The 27,647-nt window shown below is 36.8% G+C and overlaps 1 protein-coding gene across 1 annotated transcript in view; it reads left to right on the top strand.

Annotated features, from left to right (window-relative positions):
* LOC119057296 (teneurin-1-like) overlaps positions 1–27,647 on the top strand; it is a 392,900-nt gene that overhangs the window by 322,844 nt on the left and 42,409 nt on the right. The gene's annotated exons all lie outside the window — the stretch shown is intronic.

Genomic DNA, 27,647 nt, shown 5'->3' with positions numbered 1-27,647 from the left:
TTAATGTCCAAAATATACAAAGAACTTACACGACTCCACTCTAAGAAGACAAGCAATCCCATTAAAAAGTAGGCAAAAGACTTGAACAGATACTTCTCCAAAGAGGACATACAGAGGATCCGAGTGATGAAAAGATGCTCAATATCGCTAGCTATCAGAGAGATGCAAATTAAAACCACAATGAGATACCACTTCACACCAGTCAGAATGGCCATCATAAACAAAGCAACAAATAACAAATGTTGGAGAGGTTGTGGGGAAAAGGGGTCCTTAGTTCACTGTTGGTGGGATTGCAGACTGGTACAACCATTATGGAAAACAGAATGGAATTTTCTCAGAAAACTAAAAATGAATCTGCCTTTTGACCCAGCAATTCCACTGCTAGGATTATATCCTAGGAACCCTGAAACATCAGTCCAAAAGAACTTATGCACCACAATGTTCATAGCAGCACAATTTACAATAGCCAACTGCTGGAAGGATCGTCGGGTCCCATCAGTATATGAATGGATCCAAAAACTATGGCACATTTATACAATGGAATTCTGTGCAGCAGAAAGAAAGAAGGAGCTCATACCCTTTGCAACAGCATGGATGGAACTGGAAAGCATTATGCTGAGGGAAATAAGCCATGTGGTGAAAGACAAATACCGCATAATCTCACCTTTAAGAAGGAAGCTAAACAACAAAACAAACAAGCAAGCCAAATATAACCAAAGACCCTGAAATAGAGAACAGGCTGACAGGGACCAGAGGGAAGAGGGGAGAGAATTTCAAGGGAAAAGGGGAAGAAGGGTTTACAGGGACAAGTATAAAGGACAGATGGACAACAACTAAGGGGAATGGAAATGGAAGGGAGATAGGGAGCACTGGGGGTGAGCTGGGATGGGAGTAAAAGACAGAAAACTGTAGTTGAACAACAATTAAAATAAATAATATATAAAAATAAGATAACTGATATTGAAAAGGTTTATTAAATTATACTGTAAGGGTCCCTGACTGGTGTGGCTCAGTGGGTTGGGCATCATTTTGCAGACCAAAAGGTCACCTGTTTGATTGTGGATCAGGGCACATGCCTGGGTTGTCGGCCAAGTCCCCAATTGGGAGCATTGGAGAAGCAACTGATCAATGTTTTGTTTGTCTTGGAGATTGATGTTTTACTCCTTCTCTTTCTCCCTCCCTTTCCCCTCTCTAAAAATTTAATAAGTAAAATATTTTAAAATCAATTTAAAAAATACACTGTAAAGGAAAGTCTGGTCTGTCTTATTATTCCTTTGCCTTTACATAAAGCATGATTTCTTTTTTTTAGATCAATTGTTCTCAATTTTGACTGTATATTGTGATCTCTATGGGAACTTTCTAAAAGTCCACTGCCCAGACTCCACCCTAGATTAGTTCAAGGTTTGGTATTTTTTAAAGCTTGCTGGAGTATTCTAATCATAGTCAGAGTTGAGAAGCACTATATTCAATTAGTACCAGCACCTTTCCCCTTAACCTACTCAAATAATCCTTTAATGCATAACAGTTTTTGTAAGGGATATGTATATTGTATGTCCAGAAGGTACCCAGTCATATAATATGAAAAAATAGAGACATTTATTGAAAAAAAAACAAAATACAAGAAATACTGTACATAGAACAATGACACCTCATTCTCTTCAAAGTAGGCACCCTGGGACCTCTCACAGTTCTCCTAATTTCCATCAGCTGCCCTGTCATATTTTTCTGAATCTCAATGATGGTCTGAAACTTCTTCCCTTTTAAAGGTAATTGTAGTTTTAGGAAAAGCCAGAAGTCACAGGTCACCAAATCTTGGCTGTAGGGGGGCTGACTCACCTGGGTGATTTGAAATTTTTCCAAAAAACTGCACATGAGATATGATGCATGAGTGAGCACACTGTCCTGATGAAGCTGCTGATCACCAGTTGCCCATAGTTGCGGCCTTCTAAATCATCCAAATATTTTTGGTGGAGGAATGTTCAAGCTTAACACAAAATCTAATGCAGATATGTTACTCTATTCACTTGTTATTTTGAATGCGATAGCCACACAGTACACATGCTCACTCAACAGCATCTACCACCCCCACTGACTACTACAGTGAAATTGTCATTATTCACACATGCGCATTCCAGTATGCTCTCCATGACTGCCAGGTCACATCATTGACACACAAACTGTTCTAGTTACATTAACAACAGCTGTACTTTTTCCAGATATATATATATATATATATATATATATATATATATATATATAGTTGACCTGCAATATTATATTAATTTCAGGTGTACATTATAGTGATTCAACATTTACATACCTTAAAAAGTGGTCACCACAATATGTCTAGTAACCATATGTCACCATACAAAATTATTATGATATTATACTCTATTTCATATGCTGTATATTAATCCTCATGACTTATTTTATAATTGTCAGTTTGTGCTTCTTAATCCCCTTCATGTTTTTTGCCCATCCTCCTGCCATTATTTTCTCTGGCAAATATCAGTTTGTTCTCTGTATCTATGAGTTTGTTTCTATTTTATTTTTAGACTGTTTTGTTTTTTAAATATCACATATAAGTGCAATCATAGGGCATTTGTTCTTCTCTGTCTGACTTATTTCACTTAGCATAATACCCTCTAAGTCCATTTATGTTTTTGCAAATGGTGACATTTCATTCTTTTTATGACCAAGTAATATTCCATTGTATATATGCACTATACCTCTTTACTTGGTCTATTAATGGATTCCTAGGTTGATTCTATCTGTTGGCTATTGTAAACAATGCTGCAACGAACACAGATAAGGGTGCATATATCTTTTTGAAATATTGTTTTTCTATTCTTTGGGTAAATACTCAGAAGTGGGATTGCTGGATTAATGGTAGTTCTATTTTTAATTTTTTTAGGAACCTCCATACTGTTTTCCACAGTGGCTGTACCAATTTACAATACTGCCAAAAGTGCATGAGGGTTCCCTTTTCTCTATATCCTCACTAGCACTTGTTATTAGTCATTTTGATCATAACCATTCTGACAGGTGTGAGGTAATATCTCACAAGCTACACATATTTTAATTAGACTACAAAGTAATATTATACTCATGACTGAAAGCTCTTGACAGAAGATTCTTGTATTCATTTTTATATCACTCACTGGGTTTTGGTCAGTAAAGTCTGACCAAGTTACAACTCTGCTTAAATTAATATTAAGCAGAGTTGTAACTTGTAACTAAGATTGGAAATAGGTCCTAGTACAGGTGAGTTTTTATATAAGGGGTAAGGGGAGGGAAAATTTGGACTGTAGGTTACAGTAGTGGTGTCTATGACAAGAAAGTGTTAGATGGTTCCTGTGGATATAAAATACGTTAGAACTATAATCTTGCTGGAATTTTATTCATACTGTAACTTAAGGTAAGTCGCTTATCACTGGATGTCTTTGATCTTTGTAAAATGAGGAAAATAGTTCCTGCCCCATCTATTTTACAGGGTTGACATGAGATTCAACTGAAATTTATAGTTATGAGTATTCATTTGATAGTACTTGTAAGTACAATAATACTAGATATATGTAAAATTGCTGTTATTATGTCAGGATGAAAAGCTTCAAAGAATCAACAGCACTAGAAGTGTGAAGAATACACTGCCTCTGAAAGGTTTCTTCCCACAATGTTTGTATTCTCTATAAACCTGAAAGAGAATTACATCCATGTTGAACATTGCGTAATTTTGGCAGACTTCAGCGATGCAATGGAAATAATATTAAAGAAGGAAGTTGATAGGAATCAAGCTTCAAGTGCAGTATTAACTAGCTTTATGAACTTGGGCAATGTACACATGTACATACTTGCATTTGTCCATTCATTAAAGTGAAGTCAAGGCATTGTCATTTGTTACTATTGTTAATTAATCTATTCAGCATATATTTATTGAACACCTGTTATGTGTCAGCCAGTACTTTCAGAGCTGGGAGTTGAGCAGTGAAAAAAAAAAAAACTTACTGCCCACCCTTATGAAACTTTCTTCTAGTAAGAGGCAGGGCATACTATAATTCAGAGCACCGAGAATTGCTCTTGGGGAACAAATGAAAAGCAGGGTAGGGACACAGAGCAATGAATAAGACTAACAGAGTTGTGTTTTCTATGTGTCAAAATCCCCTCTATGCACTTCCTATGTTTTATTTTTTTAAAGATTTTATTATATTTAGAAAGAGGGGAAGAGAGGTAGAAAGAGAGGGAGAGAAGCATCAATGTGTGGTTGCCTCTCAATGTGCCTCCTACTGGAGACCTGGCTCACAACCCAGGCCTGTGTCCAGACCAGGAATCAAACCTGTAACCCTTTGATTTACAGGTTGGTACTCAATCCACTGAGCCACACCAGCCCAGGCATTTTTATTTAATCCTTACAAGTAACCTAGGCAACAGAATTAGTTATATTTTAAGGAGAGGGAAACTAAAGCTCCAAGAGTTTAAAGAACTTTGCCCAAGATAATGTAGTAGACATATAACAAAGTTAGAATTGGAACTCAGATTGCCTGAGTTCATATCCCATGTTTTCTACTACATGTGGCTAGTACTATGTGACAGACTGTTTATGCTTCCATATTCCTTTCTGCAAAATAAACATGTTGGACTTGAAGCCCTGGCTGGTATAGCTCAGTGGATAGAGCACAGGCCTGCGAATCAAAGGATCGCGGTTCGATTCCCAGTCGGGGCACATGCCTGGGTTGCAGGCTGCTTCCCTGCAGGCCATTTTCCAGCAGGGGATGCACGAAAGGCAACCATACATTGATGTTTCTCTCCGTCTCTCCTTCCCCTGTAAAGATAAATAAATAAAATCTTTAAAAAAAAAACATGTTGGACTTGAACAGAAATTTAAACCTGGCATACCAAATACCCTATATGTCTTTCAGACATGTGTTTTAGATAGGAACATTATATTTTTATTTTTACACAAAGTCTGGGTTTTATTTTATTATTTAGTTTTTATTGAACTTATTGGGCTGCCATTGGTTAATGAAATTATAGGTTTCAGGTGTACATTTCTATAATATGGATAGTAACATTTGAAAAATAGTTATCAGGACTTCTGCCAAGATGGAGGCATAGGTGGAAACACTGTACTTCCTCGCACAACCAAGTTTAAAGACAACAAAGTTTTAATAACAAAAACACAGCTAAAACACAGAAAATTGAACTATACCAAAGTCTAACAACGACGAACCGTTCAACCAGACAGGTAAGAGGGGCAGAGCCAGCAGTGGAGTGGGGTCAGCAGGAAAGACCCCCTGGACCAACCCAGGTGCGGGCAGCCATTGGCAGATCCCAGGTGTGGGGTGACAACGGGAGGACCCAGTGAGGGTGCAAGGTGGCTGGCTGGCTGCGGTGACACATTCCTGTGCAGATAAATCAGGTGAAGGAGCGAGCAGTGAGACAGAGCGAGCAGGCCCCAGCGGCGGGATGCAGCAGAGGGGACCGCTATTGCCTCTCTCTGACCCCGCCTCCACATACAGCATCACAACCCAGCGACCTGGGCAGCCCCGCCCTGGTGAACATCTAAGGCTCCCCTCCTCATACGTAACAGGCGTGAACAGATCAAAACATGGCTCAAGAAGAACTCGAAGCCCCGGAACCCATAACTCTAAGCAACCAAGAAATAGCCAACCTATCAGAGTTCAAAACACTGGTGTTCAGGATGCTCACAGAACTGGTTGATTTTAGTCACAAATTAGAGGAAGAAATGGAGGCTAAACTAATTGAAATGAAGGGAAATACACAGGAAACCAATAGTGATAGAAAGGAAACTGGGACTCAAATCAAGGTAGTGGACAAGAAGGAAGAAAAAAATGACCAAACAGAAAAGGATAAAGAAACAAGAATTCAAAAATATGAGAGAGGCTTAGGAACCACCAGGACATCTTTAAATGCTCCAACATCTGAATTATAGGGGTAACAGAAGGGGAAGAGAAAGAGCAAGTGGAAAACTTATTGAACAAATAATAAAGGAGAACTTTCCCAATCTGGCAAAGGAAATAGACTTCCAGGAAATCCAGGAAGCTCAGAGAGTCCCAAAGAATTTGGACCCAAGAAGGAACACACCAAGGCACATCATAATTACATTAGCCAAGATGAAAATGAAGGAGAGAATCCTAGAAGCAGCAAGAGATAAGGGGACTGTCACCTACAAAGGAGTCCCCATCAGACTGTCAGAGGATTTCTCAAAAGAGACCTTACAGGCAAGAAGGGGCTGGAAAGAAGTATTCCAAGTCATGAAATCCAAAGACCTACAACCAAGATTGCTCTATCCAGCAAAGCTTTCATTTAGAATGGAAGGGCAGATAAAGTGCTTCTCAGATAAGATCAAATTCAAGGAGTTCATCATCACCAAGCCCTTATTATATGAAATGCTAAAGGGGCTTATCTAAGAAAAAAAGATAAAAAATATGAACAGTGAAAGGACAGCAAACTCACAGTTATTAACAACCACACCTAAAAAAAAGCAAACTAAGTGAACAGCTAGATCAGGAGCAAACCATAGAAATGGAGATCACATGGAGGGTTAGCAACAGGGGAGTGGGAGGAGGAGAAGGGGGGAGAAGGTACAGAAAATAAGTAGCATAGATGGTAGGTAGAAAATAGATAGGGGGAGGGCAAGAATAGTATGGGAAATATAGAATCTAAAGAACACGAGACACGTGGACATAAACTAAAGGGGGGGAGGGTGGGGGATAGTGTGTGCAGGGTAGAGGGGAATGAAGGAGCAAATAGAACAACTGTAATGGCATAATCGGTAAAATATATTAAAAAAAAGAAAAATAGTTCTAATAATCTAAAAGCAAGAGATTTCATCTAAAATTATTCACTTATTTTGTCTTCAAAGATTTTATTTATTTATTTTTAGAGAGCGGGTAAGGGAAGTAGAAAGAGAGGGAAAGAAACATCATTGTGTGTTTGCCTCTCATTCACCCCCTACTGGGAACCTGGGCCATAGTCCAGGCATGTGCCCTTACTGGGAATCAAACCAGTGACCCTTTGGTTTGCAGACCTGTGCTCAATCCACTGAGCTACACCAGCCAGAGATAAAATTATTTGTTTTCTTTTTACATGTCTTAAAATATTGGAAAGTTGGGGAAACCTTGCGCCTGCATTCCTACATGTCAGTAGCAGCTGAAGCTGAGCAGTCAGTAGTGCCTCTTTTAGAGCATGTACTCTCTGCCTCTCCACACTCTCTACCAATCCAGGTAGTCATATTGGATACACTGCCTTCACTTACATTACTTACCAGGCCCATGTAGGCATTTAAAATTGTGATTCACTGGACCACAAAATCTGAAAAGCTCCTTTTAGTTCCAAAGTTATGACCCAAGGCATAAAATGCAGTTATAAGGTTTATATATTTTTTTAGCTTTTAACTGTTCATTTGACAGCCTTAGCTATATTTCAGTGAGTTTTCTTCCTTTGTTTCTTCCTCACTTGGCTTATATTTTATGCTTTAGCAACCATGTAAATGGTCATCAAAACTGCACACTAGCTCCTACATTTTTCCATTTTAAAACATGATCCAGAATGAGGCTTTATGCAGGGAAAACGTGAAACATGGTAAGCATTTTAAAAGTCTGCAGTATGCATATAAAATATTAATAGCATAATTAATAAGTAATTTATAATAGTGGTTAAATTCTGCCAATGTGGAAGCATGCAAGTCAGTTTAGAAGTCCATGTCTTAGTTGAGTCTGTAATTCAACATAGCCTTTAAAATCCAAATAATTTATTAAGCTAATATGGGATAGAAGAGAAAATCCAGTGATAATGCTAACAGAAGTGTGGGAAAAGATCTCTTTCATAAAAATCATTCAAAGTATTATAATTTTTAAGCATAGCATTATTAAAATGTATTTCTATAATATAAAATTTTTTATTAGAAATCTGTGATAAGGTGCCATATTGCAGCATTATGTTACATTCTCTCTCTCCATATTTATGTTTTATAACATTTGTTTTATAGCAGTAAACAATGGAATCTCTGCTAGACTCAGAGTGAATTACAGTTGTTTAATGGTGTGGGTACAAGTTGTTTTGTCAGCTCACAGGCCCAATTATCTGTCCGTGTGGTTGCCCTAGAGCTGCCCTGAGGCACAATAGCTTGCATGGCCAGGATATTCAGCTTGTTTGGTGGTTCAGACTCTGTAGTTACTTGTTTGATTTCACACAGGAGGAGTAGAATCCCACTTACATAAGGTTAGGTGAAATATGACATGGAGTCCACCTCCCTTGTCCCAGCCATAAAGGCCTCCCTTTTATAGCTTGCCACAATCCCTGGGATTCCAAGCTTTGGAAAGTCATTTCTTTGAGTAGTTACTATCCCTTTCTGGAAAACAAAACCACTTAGAAAAGGTTAGGCCATTGTCCCACATATAAGTAATACTGGCATCATTAAAAGGAAGATATTGGTTCACATGCCAGTTTTACGAAGCACAGAGTAGGTCCCTGGGTGAACAGGCCAGAAAAGAGTTAACTGTTAAGGAGAGATAGAATGGTTGGGTCTAAATATAAGTTCATGCCAGGTTGCCTTCCATGGCCAGGAAGGTCATGCCTGGCACGGTGCTCTTTGGTGGAGAGCCTTGAATAGTACATACTTGGTTGGAGATAAAGAGAAGGGACAGTAAAAATGTGGAGGTAGAAGTGAAATAAGGTTAAAATTTACCTACTTCCTTTCATGCCCTCCCTGGGGCTCACCATCATGCTCTCTGTTGGTTGTAAATGAAAAGGATAGTAAGCCTTCAATTAGAATGAGTTCTTGCAGAATGGGGCAGTATAAGTGAAAGCTTTTGTTAAATTAGATTGAAATATACTATAAAATAAAGATACCAGTGGAGTTGCAAATTACCATGAAGGAGCAGACAAGGGAGAAAGAGCTAATTAAAAAAAAAAAGAAAATGGACAGATGCATAAGTAACACAGAAGAATATTAATGTTCTTGTTTGATTTTTGAATTAGATTTTTGTGATTGAATAGCCACCCCACCCACCCCCAATAATTTAGAACCTTACTGCTATCTACATGTTATAATATTGTATTAGTTTTCCATTGCAGCTGTAATAAATTACAACAAACTTAGTGGCTTAAAACACAAATTTGTTGTCTTACAGTTCTGGAAAGTCAAAAGTTTGAAATGAGTCTCACTGGACTAAAAAATCAAGGTATTGTCAAGGCTGTGTTACTTTCTGAAGCCTCTAGGGGGAACATCTGTTTGCCTGACCTTTTCAGCATCTAGAGGCTATCCACATTCCTTGGCTATTGGCTTCTCTCTCTCCATCTTCAAAGCCAATAATGTTACATATCTTTGACCGTTGTTCCAACATCTATCTCCTCTGACTTTTCTCTGCCTCACTCTTCTACTTTTAAGGACCCTTGTGAATACATTTGTTGCACTTAGATAAGCTTGAGTAGTCTTCCGACCGTGAAGACAGTTAATTAGCAACCTAAATTCCATGTGCAACCTTAATTCCTTTTTGCCATGGACCGTAACATAGTCTCACGTTCTGGCGATTAGGACACCGACATCAGTGGGGGCCATTATTCTGCTTTTGACCAATAATAAACAGAAATTATTACATTATGATTAAGACACTGTATTTGTCACAATAATATAAATGAGTTGATACCTTTTATTACCAGACAGAAACACACAAATTTGCAAACTTTAGCTAAATAAATACACATGTAAGAGAGAAACACTAAATATAATGATGAAAATGTTTTAAAATAGAAGAATGAAGAAAATGTGTAAGTAAATTTTCAGTAGCAGATAGAGTAAGAATGCCAGTATTAGATAAAATGGCATTTAAGGCCAAAAGCATTAAAATAGAACCTACATGTATTCAATCATTAAACAGATATTTATTGTATGTAACTATTTGGAATGATAAATGATTCATCTGATAAAACTACAATGACAGTTGTGTAATACAGCTCTCAGAATTTGAAAAATAACTGGGCAAAAAAGTAAGAATACAATGGATTTGATCAATAAAATTAAAAAGCTTGGCCTTATATTTTGACAAATACATAGAATTAGATACTCTAATGCAAAAGAATGCACACTCATATCTGGAGCATTTACAAAAACTGATTATGTGCTTTGCTACAAGAAAAACCTTCATAAATTCTCAAGTAGAGAACCAATAAGTTACATTCTCTGATGAGAATTTGATAAAGCTAGAAATCAACAATAAAATTATGACAAAAAGGAAACAGAAAAATATCTCAGAATCATAAAGTAGATTTTGTAAATATTTTTTATTTTAGATCAAGAGAAAATATAAATGGAAATTTAAAATTATTTAAAAATAAATAAAAATGAGATTACTTCATAAAAAGTTTAGGGAGCCCTGACCAGGTAGCTCAGTTGGTTAGAGCATTGTCTTGATATGCCAAGGTTGTGGGTTCAATCTCTGGTCAGGGCACACACAGACAAGAATCAACTAATGAATGTGTAAATAATCGGAACAAAAGTCTGATTTATCTGTCTTTTTTCCTCTCAATATCTAAAATTAATTTTGTAAAAGATCAGAAAATTTAAATAAAAATTAGAAAGCCTAGATATATTGCAAAAAATCCATATTTTTAAAAGATACATAGCATTAAATTAATTCAAATTAATATTGAAAAAATTATCTAATGGAGGAACAGAAAAAGAAAAAATATGTATCACATGAAAGTAGTAATACAAAACTAATAAAGATATAAGCTAGAATTAATTAAGAATGTAAATATGGGCTAGGAAAGCCAAAAGCTGCTTTTACAAAAGCTGTATAGAAGAGGGATTGCTTGTTCTATGATTAAACATACACTGATAACATCCCTGGATTCCAAAGATGAAGAGAAAATCTTGCAGGCTTCCTGGCAAGACCCAGTTAGCTACAAAGAAAAAAATAAGACTGGTATTTGTCTTTCTCATCTATAACACGGAAACTAGAGGACAATGGAATAACATCTAGAAATTTCCAAGAGAAAAGGACTACAATCAGAGCATCTTATTACCCAATCAGTATTATTGATTTGAGTCAGAGAAAGCTGTATGTGAACACATAAAGATTCAAAAAGTATTATCACTCTCATACACAATTGAAAACAGTATTTTAGAAAAAACCTCAAACCAAACAAATATATCAGAACAGAGACCTTAGGGTGATAGAAGACATGAGAGGAAACAATGATGAACAGTGGACTTGGCTCTCCGGGAAAATATTTAAAATCTAAATGGAGCCCTGGCTGGTGTGGCTCAGGAAACTGAATTCCAGCCTGAGAATCAAAGGGTCGCTGGTTTGATTCCCAGTCTGGGCACATGCTTGAGTTGCAGGCCAGGTCCCCAGTAGGGGGCACACAAGAGGCAACCACACATTGATGTTTCTTTCCCTCTCTTCTCTCTCCCCTCTCTAAAAATATAAATAAATAAAATCTTTAAAAAATCTAAATGGAAAGGATAAATATTAAAATTTTATATTTCAGGAAAATATTAAAAGGGGAGTAATATATGGGATTAGTTTTATAATACCTTTTATGGCTAGGCAGAGAATAGGTTACAGGGTAACAAGAATTGAAGCAAGGATTCCAGTTAGGTTACTGAAGGCCTGAGGTTGTTGAAAGTAGAAAAGGAAAAATGGGATACATTCAAGGTATGCTTAAGAGATAAAAATGGCAGGCTCTGATGTTTTATTGACTATGAGGAGGGGATGACTCCTGGGTTTCTGCTTTGCACAAATAAGGGAAGGGTGGTTTCATTCACAGAAAGGCTGTACCAAGAGGAAGATGAGTTTCGGAGGCAATTGAAATCATCATATTAGCTCAGGACATTTTTTAAATTTGAGGTGCCTTTCAAACATCTGAGTTAGATGGCAGACAAAAAGTTCTAGGTACAAATCAGGAGCATGGTATTGGGGTCTCACCACTTCCCCTTTGTTCATTCAGAGCTTACCCATTCATTGAATTCTAACTTAATCTGTCTGTCACTGTTGTGAGCATATGCTTGCTTCTCCATGCTTTTGTGTATAGTAGGATTTCCGATCATTTTCTACGTCAGATCCCACCAGTTTCTGTGCTTTGCCCCTGGCTGAAGCTTAGCCCCTGGTTCCAGAGAACATTCTAGTGGAGCCAGTCTCTTGTGCTTCACAAAGCATAAATTAAGGTCTGACTGAAAATCACAGTGTATGCACATGTGGATATATGTACATACATACATATCTGTTAATCATTTTTATTAAGACTACCAATTGCTCATGGTGCATGCCATGTATTTGTCATTTTGTTGCTGACAAGTAAAAAGAAATCACTCATTTTGGAGGAGAGAAACACATTAACTCTTCAAACCAGTAGGGGGTGCTTTTAGTAAATTACTTCTTCCCGTTGTTTTCATGGCACCCCAGTCACCCCATGCTAATTTATCTCTGAGCACTAACTAGTTTTCTGTCATCTCACTGAGAGAAGTAAGATATTTCTTTTTCCATGAAGAGCTTTGGGAGGGGATATTACATTTTTTCTTTATTTATGTTAATGAAATATTTATGGATCACATTGGGAAGGTATACAAATGTATAAATAGTCCCTTACATATACTGAGTGTATAGTAGATATAAGGGACTATTTCTACTTATAAAAATTCAGTATCTCTTTTAAATGAATTATAGTAGTAAGAAAAGTTATGATAAATGTTTTCCTACTTTTACATACCAATGAGTCTAATTTTATACTTCCTTTACTAATTCTTACTTTAAAGGGTTTATTTATCGAAATGTGGCTTTGGAATCTAGTGGTATTTTTAATATACCAGTAGATAATATGTATTTCAATTTCAGATATGAATAATTTAAATTTGAAATGGTCTTTCCAGCTAGTTTTCACACCTCTCCTAAAGCCCATTTGAATTTTATGTAGATGAAGAAATCAAACTGATTTCCTAAATGAATGAACGTTATCGTTCTATCATTTTAACCTAATGCTAAAATTAAAATGTTCACAAATGGACTGTTTTAAATAACCCTGCCCAGACTTGAAACTCTTAGAGCAAATATTATTTGGCATTTATAAAAAACACCTTATCCAGAATGGACTCTCATTTATTTGATTATGTATCACGAAGTAGAACAATAACATGCTTATAATTTTATAGATAAGCTGTGGAGTAATTCAGTTTTCCTCTTCCTCCGCAATCTAAGTCCCAATCACTGAAGCCTGACCTCCCCCACTTTCTCCTTCCCTCAAAAGATTATTTTAAGTTCCCAACTTTTTAGTCAAAAATGTTCTGGGCACCACTGTGAATATATCTAGCAGGGCCAAATGCAGCATATCTTAACATAGCGTCCCAGGGTCCTCCACTACCCTAATGCAAGATGTACAGAAGGTATCATTTTCACACAGTAGATTTCATTGTTACAAGAAGCCGAATTCCTATGTGTCATTGCTTTCATATATCAAGGTTTAATGAAGCCTTTGGAAGGACCCCGGATTACTACCCAGATGAAATATACAGACATTAATTTACAGACTAATATACAGATAAAAATCTGTGTGATTCTGACAGAGTTTGTTCTGAGCACTGTTATTACAAATTTATTCCAATAAGAATATGAGCTCATTGATGGCCAGGGATTTTTGTTTTGTTCATTGCTTTTTTCTGCAGTACCTGGAACAGTGCCTGCCCCACTATATATACTATAGTAAATATTTGCTAAAATAGATCAATTTCCTGATATTCAGGGGTGTCAAACTCATTTTCACGAGGGTCCACATCAGCCTCGAAGTTGCCTTTGAAGGGCCGAAATAATTTCAGGACTGTATAAATGTAATTACTCCTTAACTGTTGAGGAGTCCAAATGACATGTGGCCCTTTGAAGGCAACTACGAAGCTGATGTGGCCCCCAGTGAAAAATGAGTGTGACATCCACGTTCTAGATTAAAACTCAGAGCTCTAGAATTTTCTGGGCTGCTTTGTAGACTTCGGATAAATTATGAAAACTCAATTATTGAGAAGAAGATACAAGATGGCAGAGGAGTAAGTGGAAGCTACACTAACCTACTCCCAGGACCAATCTGGAATTACAACTAAATTGTAGAAAAATCACCCTCAATAACCAACTGAACACTAGCTGGAGACAAGCCTTATAACCAGGAAGACAGAAGAAACCATTTCATCACAACATTGTGAAAGGAGGTGTGATTGTGGAGGAGGTGTAAGAGGGCTGGCTGGGCTCCCACACACAGAAGCTGAAGTTCTAGGGCGATATTTCAGTGGCCAGTGTGGGGATGCTCCATGAGAAGTGTGGGGTCTAAAGCCCAAGCTGCACTTCCCAGACTACCAAGATAGTATACAGCTGTGAAAAGCAGCAGGTTTTCTATCTTCGAGGGAGAGAGGGCTAGAGATGCGGACAGCTTCTTAAAGGGCCAATGCAAAAAATTTCATTGGCAGCCACTTACCCTGGGCTCCAGTAGAGAGAGGGCAGAGTAGACTAGAGGTGATTAAGGAGAGTCTGGGGTTGGTGGCTCTGGGGAGAGAACTGAAGGAACAGCCACCAGGATCCCTGTGCTGAGTCATCCCCCATGCTGCAGAAGCCATCTTTTTAAGGCAGAGCACTCCTCTTTAAATGCTATCAGCCTGAGGGGAAGCAATAGCACCACCTGCAGGAATGACCCTGCCACACTCTGTGGAGCTTAAGCCTGGCTGCTGATTATAGCTTGAGGCTGTATCACTGTTTAGTTCAACAACTAAGGTGGATCTCTGGGAGCTCTATTAGATTTCAGCTGACCCTCCCAAGGTCCCAGTGCTGAAAAATCTGGCCTTGGTGTACAGTCTGGTTCTCACATCAGTCTGGTGTGCAGGCCTGCCTTAGAATCATGCCTAGGATAAACAATGGGACTAGTAACAGAGTCAAGTAACTATGTTGAAAGTGAAAGTTCAGCCAGGCAGATATTTTGTGAATATAAGGTCAAATCACTGTTTAGGTTTGTTTGGAGTGTTTTTTTCCCCCCAAGGTGACGATTTGGGGACTGAATGGAGTCAACTGTTCAGGTATTGTATAGACTCTGATTACATCTCTCTTGTATATCATTAATTTCCTTGGGCAATCCTCATAGATTGTTTGACCTACACATCTTTTCCAGAATCCGTAAAGTGAACACAATTGCGGTAATGTATCTTGATTGTCCATTGCTTTTTAAGTGTCTGAAATGTTCATTTGCTTGTTTGGGTTAAATGTTTAGGGCAGTGTTAATAAGGAATTGGGCCATATAAGTTTTCAATTCAAAAGCACTAATGTTATTGTTGCTCTTGGTATTTGCTTTTTAGCTTGGTTTTGGAAAACACATTGTGTAGAAATTGCCTGCAGTGTTAGTGCTCAATGATAGCTAAAGAGAAGTATGCCTTTATTTAATTTCATACTTCCTTGATAAATTTAAAATAAAGAAAAACTTTCCTCGATATTCAATCAGAAACCGTAGAATATTTTCAACTCACAAAGCTTTCCCCTCAATTCTGTGATACTAATACATGCAAAATAGTTAATGTAGATCACAGATTTAGGCTCCATCTCTTTAGCTTGAGATGATAATGCTACCTTGTAAATAGTAAATACCCCCCATTTTGATCTGATTTTCTTCTTTGGCTGGGTGACAATGTGCCAAAGTAATAACCCAACGCACATTTCCCAGTGAATAATATTCCTTTCATCTTTGTTAATGTTGTTAAATAATTTCAAAACTTTCCTCGAGGCAGCTGCTGTGAGCTTGGGAGCTAAACACAGGGGAGGCCAAAGTTTTATTTGTCTGCCTGTAGACATAGATGTGTGTGGTCTGCAATCAACAAATTAGCTCTAAAACTTCACTGTTATTTTCAGTGAGTCAATGTCACATGGTGCTGGTGAAGTGAATCCATAAGAATTAGTACAAAGTGGAATAATACTTGAAATGGAGATGCTAAAATACGTTAAACTCACATAAGAACAGTGAACTAATATACACATAGTTTTAGGGTCTCTTTTTTATACTGAGTGCTTACTGTTTCCCAGCTGCCATATAATCCAGATGGAAACCACAGTGAGCTGAATGAAACCTAGGAGGTGAGAAACAGGAAGTTCTAGCATCAGCCACATGCCTGCTGCATAAATGAGAACTAGACTGTGAATTTGAAGGTGCTACTTATAACTTCATATGCTGTATAAGGCGATTAGGACTGTGTTAAAGTCATTCCAAGTTAGCTTTGCCACTTGGTATCTGTGTGGCCTTGGACAATTTACTTAACCTCTCCTTGAGCCTCAATTGTTTTATTTGAAAAATAGGTCATACTGTGAGGATTAAATAAAATAGTGAATGTTTTCAGGTCTGGTACATAGAAGAGGCTAAATTCACATTGTCATGTACTTTAAAAAATACGTAAAACTACACAGTCCATGGTAGCTTGACTATTACCCACTTGTACTAGGACTAGGGAATGTATGCTTTGAAATCATAACTACTAGTTGTAGAACTTCCATCTAAAATTTTGTACTTTTTCAGTTATAAGTGAATTCTTGGTAACTGAAATAGAGTAGTTTACCAGTTTCCACAGTAAATAGAGAGTGGCCTTTTCCCCTAAATATCAGTTTTAACTGGTAGGAATATAATGTAAACACTCTTAGAAAATACTCTCAAAAATAATTCTATCAGTTCAGATCAACTGTCCTTCAGAGTGAGTTCATGACTGGTCTTAATTACGACAGTGTTTGACTACTGTGCTTTTGTTTCTGTGTAATAATCCATTCTTCCATTTACTGTATATACATTATGCTCCTAGAGAGCCCTTGTAGAAATCAATGTTAAACAAAGGGGACAATTACTAACCTCTCATTGTTGAGAGGTAGATTTTGAGGATTGTTTAAATAATAGAGCGTCACAGCTGAATTTTATCAAACATTCCAAGAAAAAAATAACACCTCTCCTTTTCAAATTATTTCTTAAAATTCAAGAGGAGGGAAGGCTTCCAAACTCATTTTATGAGGCCATTTTATGAGGCATTATCCTAATTCCCAAACCCAGTAAAGACACTATAAAAAAAAGGAAATTATACCCCAATATCCCTGGGGAACATAGATGGTAAAATCCTCAACAAAATATTAGCAAACTGAATACAGCAATGCATCAAAAAGATCATACACCGTGATCAAGTGGGATTTATTTTGGGATTGCAAGGTTGGTACAGCATTTGCAAATGAATAGTGTGATTTTATTCACACCACATAAACAAAATGGAGGACAATCACACCACATGATCATATTAATAGATGCAGAAAAACCTTTGGATAAAATATAGTATCCATTTATAATCAAAATTCTCAGCAAAGTGGGAATAGAGGGAACATACCTAAACATAATAAAAGCCATATATGACAAACCCACTGCCAGCATCACACTCAACAGGCAAAACCTACAAGCGTTCCCCTTAAGACTGGGAACAAGATAGGGATTTCTGCTTTCATCTCTCCTATTTAACATAGTACTGGAAGTTCTAATCAAAGAAATCAGGTGAGAAGAAGAAGTAAAACCACCCAAATTGGAAAGGAAATGTAAAACTGTCATTATTTGCAGATGACATGATACTTATATTAAGAACCCTGAAGATTCCACCAAGGAACTACTAGAACTGATTAATGAATTCAGCAAAGTAGCAGGATACAAAATTAATATTCAGAAGTCAGTTGCATTTTTATATGCCAATAAGAAAACCATCCCATTCACAATTGCTTCGAAAGGAATGACATATCTAGCAATAAACCTAACCAAGGATGTAAAAGACCTGTACTTGGCAAATTATAAGGTACTGAAGAAAGAAATTGAAGAAGATACAAATAAGTGGAAGCACATACCATGTTCATGGATAGGAAGAATTAACATCATTAAAATGTCTATACTACTCAAAGCAATCGATAGTAAATGAATGGATCAAAAAATTGTGGTACATATACACAATGGAATTCTATGCAGCAGAGAGAAAGAAGGAGCTACTACCCTTTGCAACAACATGGATGGAACTGGAAAGCATTGTGCAGAGTGAAATAGGCCAGGTGTTGAAAAACAAATACCATATGATCTCACCTTTAACAGGAAGCTAAACAACAAAATAAACAAGCAAGCAGAATAAAAACAAAGACACTGAAATAGAGAACAAGGGGACAGTGACCAGAGGGGAGAGGGAAGGAAGTTTAAGGGGGAAGGGGGGAGAGATTTGGGGGAACAAATGTGAGGGATGCAGGGACGAGGGCTGGGGGGTTGGGGGGGAGGTGGGGAGAGCGGGATGGGGGGGGCTTGGATGGGAGAAATAGACAAAAAACTGTACTTAAAAATAACTAAATTAAAAAAATGAGAAAAAAAAGCAATCGATAGATTCAATGCAATTACTGTCCAGGTTCCAGTGACATATTTCACTATAGCAAATGGGAATAGCAAATGTGTTTTGCTGTTTTGGGGTCTAACTGACTTGTCACAGTACTTTATTGCTCAGTTCACATTGGCCCATGAATCCTTCCTGCCACATTAGGATGAAACCTAGTTTTTTTTTTATTGTGTTTGCATTTTTCAGACTTATCAATCATGGTACAATGTTTCATTGTTCCCATTGTTCAACTGGGACATTTATGTAAAGTAAACAAGCATAATATTCTATTTCTTTATTTTCTAAAAACTTGTTTATTAAGGTATAATTGGTATACAATAAACTGTATGTATTTATAGTGTACAATGTGGTAAATTTTGACAAATGTATATACTCATGAAAACAGCACCACAATCATCATAGTGAACATATATATTACCCCCAATATTTTCATTTTGCCTCTTCACAGTGTTTTTTCTCTCCCACTTCCCACCCACCCTGCTCCAGGCAACTGCTATAGATTAGTTTGCATTTTTAGCATTTTACATAAATGGAAAAGCATACTGTGTGTAGACTTTTTGAATGTTTTCTTAAAACTCTGCTTTTCCCCCTATTTATCCATGTTATTTTATGTACCAAAACTTCATTTCTTTTCATGTCTCAATAGTATTACATTGTACGGATACATAGTTGAGTTTGCATTTATTCATCTGTTGATGGATATTTGAGTTGTTTCCAACTTTTGGTTATTACAAATAAAGCTGCTATGAACATTCGTGTACAAGTCTTTGTAAGGATCTGTCATTTCATTTTACTTGGCTAAATATCGGGGCTGCAATAGTTAAATCATATGGTAGGTGTATGTTTCACTTTGCAAGACATGAAGTTGTAATTAGCCATAGAGCAAATGCCGCTCTCAACCCATTTAATAGCAAGACAAAAGGATAAAACTATTGCCAAGTATTGACCAAATGCCAGAATAAAGTTCAATTTTACACACACACACACACACACACACACACACCTTTTGGCGAACTCGAATGAATGGTCATGAGTTAGAAGATTTTTCACTCTTTTACTTTGGCTTTTGAGAACAGGGACTAAGATAAGTGAAGGATTCAGTTGTTTCTCTTAATCCTTTCAGGTGGTTCTTTCTCCAGTCACAGGAAGTTGCCCTACATGCATATGCTGTTCAGGAATTCGGTGAACATTCTGGGGGATCCTCTGCAGATCTCTGGAGTTCTCTTTCTGTACAGCTCTCTCCTCTTTGGAAGTCTGTGCTGCAAACTCTAGCCATCCTGGCCTTCCCATACCACCAGGTTCTTCTCAACTCAGAGAGATTGACAAAGTGCACCTATGTTCTCCCATTCTGTAGTAAGGCCTGGACACTCTTTGCACACATTAAGCTGGGGCAATTATAAGGCTCATCTTGTTTGCATCCCACATCTCAGTGATCACTCTGCCTCACTGCCTAATAGCTGAAAACCATTGTTATATATATTGTGTGTGTTTTGTTGTCATTGTTGTTGTTTCAGATAGGAGAGTAAATTTGGTCCTTGACATCCCATCTTGACTGGAAATGGAACTCTTCTCCAGAATTTAATGTTTTCCTGTAAACAGAATTCCAATTCAAAAGTGCTGGATGAGAATTTTAAGGGTTCTTTCCATAACCAGTATTTTCATAATGTTCACTAAGCCTGTGAAACTGTTTAGTGTGTGTGTGTTCATTTTAAAGTAAAGTAGTCTGAGTTTCTTCTTTTTATCCCTGACAAAGAAACATCTGAGTGCATGAAAACAGAGTCTCTCAGAGGAGCCACCTACTCACTCCAGCATGCTCTACAAACTTACCAAGATCATAATTTCTATGTGCTTTCTGAAATGAAATTGACAGATGAGAAAGAAGGATGAAAGAAGTTCTGATTCAAGCCAGCTGAAAGTGTCTTTTATGTATCAAGGCTTTGTGACTGGTTTTACTAAAAAGCCCCCCAGTTCTAAACCTTAGGGTATATTTTGAAGAATTTTTATGGAGAGTCATTTTCCAATTCATTAAGCCAAGTGTGTAGTGAGGGAAGATTCCTTTGTGAGACTATTTCAGTCAGAAGATGATACAGAGATGTTGTTTTCCATTAGTCTAATATTAGTATAAGTGTTTTTCCCTTAATCTACCCCCAAGTGGGCTGCTATATTTTTTTGCCAAACTTATTGAATATGTATTATTTGAAATTCATAGCTAATTTACCAAAATAACAATTTTTCAATCTGCATTGGTGGACATTGTTTTTGTTAAGCAAAACCATCTTATATATGTCAAAATCATATTGAAAAAGTTAATCTTTTTTTAGAGTGATTTCATATTACTGACTTTAAAACTTTGGTACTTAATAATCATTCTTTGGCTAGAATTATTCTAGAGCCTGAGGGGATAGAAATACATAGTCCTTTACACATCATAGGATACTGTGCCAAAATTATCTCATTTGATTCTGAGAGATACCAGAAGTTTAGAAGACTCTCAGAGTTGCAGGTATAATTCAGGAGGTAATACAGAAAGTATAAATATTGAAAAAATATGATCAGGTATAAAATTCTGTAGGAAACATGAAAAATTCTATAGGGAAGGGTAAGATTAATGGGAGGGGTGGGTCTAAAGTTGGAGAATACTTTGTGAAAGTACTGACACAGTCTCTTATTAGGGATTAGATCAGTGAGAAATCATAGGAAAGGATTCCAGGTGGCTGGTAAATTATGTCCAAAGATGCAGAGGCAAAACTAAAAAGGGCACCTTTGAAAGATGGTGAGAACAATCCTGTAATGGAACAGAATATAGTGCATTCAGTAGCTCTTTGTGGACACTGACTCAGGTGCACAATTCTATCTTGGCATCTTTAATCATTTATCTCAAAGTAAATGCTTACAGATTAGTGTAGAATGTTACAGTAGTCACATTGTTTGCCTTCATGAATATGTGCTTGAAGCATTTGCAAGTGTTTGCAGTGCTCATTTAACCCTTTAACTCACCGGTCTCCCTTCTCTACATGGAATTGTGTGACAGATTAAGGTGTTTGCAATTCATGCACACACACACAGGCACACACTAAACAAACAGCTTCACATGCTCAGTGCACAGAATGAAAATACAGAAGTAGACCTGGAAGACCATCGTGCTCAATAAGAATTCAGGCTCCAAAGTGTTATGAACAGCCAGAAAATTGGATCAACAAAGGTAACAAATGAGAAATTTTTAGGGCCATCGAGCACCATGCATTTGCAGTGCTCAGTAGCCCTGAAAATTTCTCATTTAGACCAGGAAGTCTCTGTCTCATTGGAAATGTTGAAATAAAGAGACCATGCTCAAGTTCTCATTGACCTAAATTTCTGATGGAGTCCTGGACCTCCCATCATTTTTCTAGTCCCTGATTCTTTTTCCAGACCCCCCCTTATGAAGGCTGGATAGCAGGAGCCACCTCTCCAGTTGCAGTGGTGACACTCTCTGAATTAGCTTCACAGCAAGTCCTCCCGTCTTATGTGAGGACAAAGGAAATGGGGCCCTTTACTAAGGTGAATAGTAGTTCAGGGAAATAGAAGTTGCTTATTTCCATGTCACATGTCCTTGCTCCTTAGATTGCTAAACAATGTTTTCATCTCTCTCTAAATATGACTGGAGTCCCTTTTGACTTTTTCAAGGTTCCTACCACATCTCCCCTCCCTTTGACTTCATTCTGTAATTCTGTGTCCTTGTTTGGCTTGAGCCACTTTTATGGATTTGCAACTCATTGTACTTCTGAGAGCATCTTTTTTGACATTAACATGGTCTTTTAGCTACGTTCTGAGATGGTTCCAGTTAGACAATATTGGTCTCAAAGCATGAATGTTTTTTACTTTAGTCTTTAACTCTCCCCAGATTTTTTGGCCATGTTTTTCACTATACTGACGGATGGTGAAATCTTAAAAATTAAATAAGGTGTCATTGGGAGGCCCCAAGTACTGAGATAATGGGTGCATTTGGAACTGTGAGGGTGAGATTAGGCTGCAGGAAGCTTAGTTATTTTATTTAAGTCCTCTGATAACCACAGGATCCAGCTTTGCATTTGGGAGCACTCCATCTCTCACCCCTGTGCCCCAGAAAAGGCTGATGAGTCCTCAGCAGAAAGAAAAGGCCAGGTCTGGGTGGTGCCTTTATTACTTGGTTTTCATCTTTGGCCTTTTAATAGGCGCTCTGTGGAACTTGCCAAAGGACACCACGTGATCCTGCTACCTCCCTGCATAATGCCCAGTTTGATATTGTGCATTTGATAAAGCTTGTACATGTAGTGAAAGAAGAGGAAATGAAATTGGGCTAACTTTGTAAGAATTACAAAACAGATTTCTCTGATTTCTATTTTGTTTTCTTTCTTGACTTGAAATTGAGTGAGTGTTTTGCAGAGCTATGTTTAAGTAAGCTCATATGAACTTATTTGTTTGACAATTTGATATCATTTGCTTTTCAAAGCCCCCAAACTGAGAAATACAAAATGGTAGCCAGTAGTGAAAATTATTTGTCTCCTATCTGTGTTGCTCATTTCTTTCTTTTGTATTTCTTGCTTAAAGCTGCAATAATCCATGCTATTTTCCCTGGAGTTATTAATGAATTATTAGTGGGTCATTAATATCTTTTAATTGTGTGAATTTTTATTCATTACACTATAAAGTACTGTTTGCAATAACCATGTTTATAAACTGATAATTCTATGTTTGATGAACAACTATTTCTTCAGATCCTTTTTTACATTGTATATGTATATTATGTACTTTACCACTAACCTCACAATTCACAATATATACTTAGGTAATATCAGCACTTTAATATATCAAGACTTGTATTCATGATACAAGATCTTAGCTAACATGTGTAATTATCCTTCACAGTAGAAGTATGAATGGCACCTGAATTCATAAAACCACTAATGTTTATTCCCATTTGAAAATTTTAACATTTTCACATTTTGCCATAACAGGTACAGGTTACAGTTATAGAATTTTAGAACATGGTAGTTATGTAGAGATTTATTTCAAGTTGGACCTAAACATATTACAAATGAGGGAACTAAGGCCCCTAGGATGTTAAATGACTTATCCAAAAACAACATGGCTAATTAATACCATCTGCTTTTGTGTATATTCCATAAGGATTCTTATAGTCATGGTAATTAAAGCTAAGAATTGTACCTCCTCTTCCTCTTTCTCTTCCTTATATTGGAAATGGACTATATTTAGAAGTTATATCTCAAGTCACTTAGGTCATGGTGAAATTTAATTGTGGTTTTTTACTTCCAATTATTTATTTTTTAAGAATTTATTTATTTTTAGAGAGACAGGGGAAGGGAGGGAGGCAGAGAGAGAGAGGAAGAGAAACATCAATGTGTAGTTGCCTCGCATATGCCCCCTACTTGGGGACCTGGCCAGCAACCCAGGCATGCGCCCTGACTGGGAATCGAACCAGTGACCTTTGGTTTTCAGGCTGGCACTCAATCTACTGAGCCACACCAGCCAGAACTGCCCTCGAATTACTTACTTGCAGTGTGATGCCTTAAAGCTCCCTTTTGAGAGGAAGTGTGGATGAGTTCAATTTTAAGAAAATATAAAGTTTTGAGCTTGTCAGCAACTCAAAAATGGCATTTGCAGAAAGAAACTAGTATAGATGACTCTTACTTTCCCTTTTAAGTTTTAACAAATGACTTCTCCAGGCTTAACACCTGCAGATCGATCCGTAGATTTAGAAAACACAATAGTTCATTTTATTCAACACTTTATAGCATTTAAAAAATATTAATTTATTAGCATTATAGAGCACTAAATTGATCCTATGTGCCAGATCTACTCACCTTAGTCTATGAGCCCCAACTATAGAATGTTACTTTAGCTGCTGCAAGCTTCTCAGTGATCAGTTTTATCCTTAGTTTTCCCTTAAAATTGGTTTTCAACTATTACATTCCTAGGAAAAATATGTTGCCTAGAGGATCACCATGCAACAGTTAGCCTTGATTGTCTCAGGGCTTAGATACAAGCAAGATACCATATTGGCAACATTTCCATTTATGTTATAGTTACCTTCCACTAGGAAGGAAAGAGCTGGGCCTCCTGCTAGCTGGGAGGAACTTTGCTCCATCTGTGAAAATTGTCTGATTCTTTAGTTTCCTCATTGTCTTACTATCTGCTAGTATATAGTTCACTAAAAAGTTATATAGGTATAATTGAAGTGCAATAAGCTACGTATATTTAAAATGTACGGTATGACAAAGTTTGGTGCACAATCAAGGTAGTCATTTAGGTCGTTCCAAAAGTTTCTTAGTACCCCTTCTCCATTTCTTTCTTGTTCTTTTCTTCAGGCAACCACTGATCCACTTCCTGTCACTGTCAATTGGTTTGCATATTCTAGAAATTTATTTAAATGGAAGCATACAGTATACAGACATTTTGTCTGTCTTTCACTCAGCATGATTATTTTGAGGGCTATGCATCTTATTATATATCAATAGATCATTCAGGACTGAATAGTATTTCATTGTGTCAGTATACCACAGGTGTATCCTTTCAGCAATTCAAAGACACTTGGATTGTTTCTACTTTTTTGCTATTATGAATAAAGCTCATGAGCAACCTTATACAGGTTTCTGTGTAATAAAAGTTTTCTTTTCATAGGGATAAATATCCAGGTGTGCATTGCTCCCCCATTAAGTACAGCTTCATCTTTCAAGAATCTGCTAAACTGTTTTCCAAAGTAGTTGTACCTTTCTACTTTTTTACCAGCAGAATATGTAGCTGCTCTATTTTCCTGTCAGCACTTGATGGGGTCAAAATTATTTTAGCCATTCTGGTTTTTCTGTAGTGGTATCTCATTGTAGTTTTAGTTTGCATTTTTCTGACAACTAGTGATAATTAAACATGTTTTCATTTGCTTATTGGTCATTCCTCTACCTTTTTTGTAAAATGTCTGTTCAAATCTTCTGTCCATTTTTAAAATTGGATTTCAACTCTATTATTTGCTCAGATTTTGTCTCTTACAAGGCTGGAAAATGGGTAGGTTTTCCTTGAAATAAAGATTATATACATGTCTGTGAGAAATACATGTCTGTGAGGTCCCAAATATATCATTCACTTGGCAACATCTGTATCTGTTTATTTCTGAAATATAGTTTCTCATAGTACTAGTCTATTCATTTAAATTATAGATATCCTGAGATTGTACTTACATTTCTCTTGTGGCTAGCTTTTTGGTAAGAATAGATCTATAATAACTTCAAATAAACTTTTATATTATCTAGGGAATATGTAGTATTTTAGGTAACAAGGTTATATGTATAAGGCTAAAAACAACCACTTAAGATGCATTGTAAGTGCTTTCTAGAAAAATGCATCTTATGGGAGTTTTGAATACCACCAAGACTATTGTGTATTTAAGAAAATAATTTACAATGGCAACATTGATTTCAGGATAGGGAAGTGAAGCAGTTCAATGAACATCACTTACTATAAAAAACTGAATCTTTCTCTTTTTCTTTCATTCTTTGTTTTCTAAGTATATATTGACAAGGAAGTGTACTTTTATCTGACTATTTAGAGAATTTGTGGTTTAGTCTTTTATTCAAATCAAAGTATAGTTTCAATAAATATCTTATGCAATTTTTGATTATGTTACACTACATTTTCTTAGAAAGGAACAAGCCCATGTATTTAGTATCTTATGATATGGAATAATAAATTGGCTGCATATTTAGTTTTATTTGCTCATTTTTTCCAATGAATGTCTTTACTGTGACTCACATGTTCATATTAAAATCTTTGCCAAGTCACATCTCAAATGACATTGTAGGAGTGAAAATAAATGCAAGTGTGTGCTTTTGAAAGTGAATTTCCTAATCAGAGCCCCAAATCCATGGAAAATAAATGGGGGTCCTTCACAGCAATTCAGCTTCAATGTTTTCTTTCTTGTTTCTCTATGTAGAATTACAGCTGGTTACCGCAAAAGCTTTGGTAATGCCATAAGGTTGTTCTTTCAATTTCTTTCTCCTTTTCCTGGCTCCCACTGCCCTCAGAGAAGTCTCTCGGGAAGTAGTTTGCAAAGTGTGGTCCTTGGACCACTAGCATAGACCTTACCCAGGAACTTAGAAATGTGGAATCTTTGGCCCTCCTCCAGACCTATTGAATCCCAAACTGAAATGGGAATGCACAATCTGTGTTTCACAAGTTTTCTAGGTGATTCTGAAGCATGCTGAAGTTTGGGCACCACAGATCTATGGGAGTGAAGAAAGTTGTGAATGCAAGCCCATGCAAAACTGCTTTCTTATGGCCTCCAGCTTACAGGTTCATTATGGCATTGCTGTACCAACAACTGCGCAGTAGGCTTGGATAATGCAACATTGTGAAATTCAGAGGCATGAATATTAACCAATATTCTAGATTCACTAAGATTTATATTGTGCAAAATGGATTTTTTACTTTTAGCCTTATGTCAAGGAGAAACACCTTTCATAAGCTTTTGTGCTTGACAAGTGCTCTGGAATTCAGATAAGTTTTTGTAGAAAAGTAAAATTACTTTTAAAGACGTTCATCACAGACATCATAAGGAGCATTCCCAGCAGTGACTTATAACCGTGAAAGAATTTATTATAATTGACTTTTCTGAATACATTATAGTAGCTTTATTTGCCTACAATCTCTGTTTCACAGAGCACAGGGCTGGGCACAAAATGGTGACTAAATAAGTATTAAAACTTGATTTGTTAAACCCTTGTTTGGCAATTACATCACAAAAATAGCTATTTAAAATATGTTCATATTCTGCATTCTCCTTTCTAGAATGTAGCCTGTCTAAATTTTAGCACATTCTGTATTCAAAGAATTAAATTTATTTTAGAGTTTGCATTTTATTGATATGTGCCAAGGATTAGATGCACTCAGTTAAGCTTCTTCTTGGCTAAATGACATACCCTGTCTCTGATGTCAGTCTGAGAAAATCCCTTATAGTGTACAACATCCCCGGATTACCTTATCTAAGTATTACATGGACATTTCAGATGATATGTCTTGGCATGTGGTCATTTCTCGTTAACTTATTAGGGACTATTGAAGCATCTTGTCCCCTTTTTGACACCTTTCCATAATTGAACACAAAATTGACTATAAGACTGAATGCCTGATATTAATACAGCAAATTGATGGGACTTCATTGGTATCTAACAGAAGCCATGCCCCGATGGGTGTTTAGTTA

The sequence above is a fragment of the Artibeus jamaicensis genome, unplaced genomic scaffold (genome assembly GCF_021234435.1).
Source record: "Artibeus jamaicensis isolate MK-2021 breed Jamaican fruit bat unplaced genomic scaffold, CSHL_Jam_final contig_240, whole genome shotgun sequence".
In the NCBI taxonomy this organism is placed as follows: domain Eukaryota; kingdom Metazoa; phylum Chordata; class Mammalia; order Chiroptera; family Phyllostomidae; genus Artibeus; species Artibeus jamaicensis.
Note: the sequence above shows the minus strand (reverse complement) of the source record. Positions and strands in the feature narration are given on the sequence as shown.